At 44.5% G+C, this 2,282-nt stretch overlaps 1 protein-coding gene across 1 annotated transcript in view; it reads right to left on the minus strand.

The window, feature by feature from the left end:
• PIGL (phosphatidylinositol glycan anchor biosynthesis class L) overlaps positions 1-2,282 on the minus strand; it is a 54,353-nt gene that overhangs the window by 50,251 nt on the left and 1,820 nt on the right.

Consider the following 2,282-nt stretch of genomic DNA (forward strand, 5'->3'; position numbering starts at 1 on the left):
CCCACAGCCTGTGAGTGAATGACTCTGGGAGATTGACAGCGACTGACTGTGGGATGAACCTTGGATTGCATGTTCCAGCTCCAGCAGAATTAACTGAAGTGTGCACCTTGTCTGGAATGACTGAATGAGTACAAGAGGGCTCATTTCAGACCGATTTTTACACAGTGTTGTAAGGTAACAGCTTTTGCTGCAATGCAGTGTCACAGCTGACTGCAGGTGATGCTTTATCCAAACAGTACCACTGCTCTCAAAATACCAGCCTTCTGCTGAAGTCAAGGGAACAGTTCCACAGCTGCAGAAATGTGTCAGGACATCAGGAATATGTAAATGCTTACAAGAAAAAATGGGCAGCTACTGAGAGCAAAACCAGCTGAATAGCTGATGCTGCTGGACCTCATCCATGAGCACTCACAATAGAGTCAGCTACTACAGAGAGCAGAGCACATTTAGACTGAGTTATTAATTCAATCTAAGATTATTCAGTGTGTCAAAGACTGATTTCTTTTTCCCAGTGCTGTAATTCTAACTCATTTCTAAGTCAAATTGATTGATAACTGAAAACTGCAAGTAGAATGGTTTTTAAGTAATGATTTTGTCTCAGTGTTAACAATTTGCAGTGTCTTTGATCAACTCACTTGTCATCATCAATCACTCAAACAATGAGAGGATGAACCATCTGAATCACCCACAAGACTAGTAAGAGGCTTTTAAAATAAAAATCTCTTAGCTCATAAAGGTGCTCTCCCCTACATGGGCTGCTCATTTCCTTACAAGTGAGAGAGTACCTAGAAGGAAACATCAAACACACTGAATGTGTCATGTCACTGAATCAGGAGTAAAGAGAAAAGAAAATTCAACAAAATAAACAGAAACACAACACTTCTTTGGACAATTATCTACCAGCAGCAGTGTATTAGTCCCCAAAACTGAAATGTCAGAGGTGCACTTCAGTAATCTCCCCCTAGCTGTGAAAAAGCCAAAGGGGATGCACAGACCTCTCTCCCTCAGCAGAGACAATGAAAGCTCTGCACTAAATCTAGAATGGGAAGTGTGCAGAGCCATCAGTGAACCACCACACCGTGGGACTTCAGCAATAGTTTAATCCCTGTCTCCCTCACCTAGACGGTCTGACAGGACAGAAAGCTTTGGAAATGACAGTGAACTGGCAGTGAACTGGCTGGAGCTGCCAAAGGCACAAAGGGCTCTTTCCCAAAGGCAAGCAACTCTCAGTGTAAGAATTCTGGTACAGCTATATGGTCTGAAAGATCAATTCAAATGAGGTTGTTTCTTATGCACAAAAAACCTGAACAATGGAATAACTGATCAGGTGTCAGATGGTTCTGTAGAACAATCTGTAGCTTTAGCAGATCATGAGAACAACATGAAAGTGTCATGTGCTGTGAGAAGTTCTTGTTCTGGGCAAACAGTGGAGCCTGTAAGAATCTTTCCACTCTATTCAGGGCGAGCAAGGCCTCAGCAGGAGTGCTGCTTCCAGTTTGTGATCACTGCCCTTCAAAAAATGACATGAACCAAAGGAAGAGTCCAAAGGAGAGTGCTGAGAATGATTAGAGGTTTAGAAAACATGATCTGTGAGGGAAGATCGCTAGTAACCAGGTTGTTTAGTCTGGAGAAGAGAAGACAGAAGAGGCAGATAACAGTCCTAAAATATGTAAGAGGCCGTTACAAAGGGATACTCTGATTTCCATGTTCCTGTCAGGCACGAAAAAAATAAACAAACAAGCTTAAATTACACCAGTGACTCAGGAAAAAGTGATTTGAGGGAGAGCTAAAGCAGCACTGACAGAGACCCCACAGGCTGAGGCACCTCCCCGGACATTCTGGAGAACAAACATTCGTCTGCAGCAAATGAAGACACATCAATGCTGCCACCAGATCAACTGATGGACAGCACGGCCTCGCATTCCCTTCCGGGCTATTGTTCCATGATCGGATTGTAATGCAGCCGCTGTTTTTAGATGTGTTACAGTGAATGTATCGCGACATTAAACCTGGATCATCCAAACAAGTCTTCTGCAAGACGACATTTTTACAAGGAGATGCCAAAAGGCTGTGCTAAACAGCACCTTTTACAGCCCACTGAAAACTGCCACACAGTCTGAAAGCGCCTCAGCGTTGCAACTTTCAATTTGAACACATTCATTTCTGTTCCGTCACGACATGCTCTTGTAAAGGAGAGGGGAGGCGAGGGACGGAGAAGGGCGGGCGCCGGCCGCACCGTGCCTCAGTTTCCCCACAGCCGGGGACCTTCCACCCCGCGTCAC

This window comes from Corvus brachyrhynchos, unplaced genomic scaffold, assembly GCF_000691975.1.
Source record: "Corvus brachyrhynchos isolate BGI_N302 unplaced genomic scaffold, ASM69197v1 scaffold283, whole genome shotgun sequence".
Lineage (NCBI taxonomy): Eukaryota > Metazoa > Chordata > Aves > Passeriformes > Corvidae > Corvus > Corvus brachyrhynchos.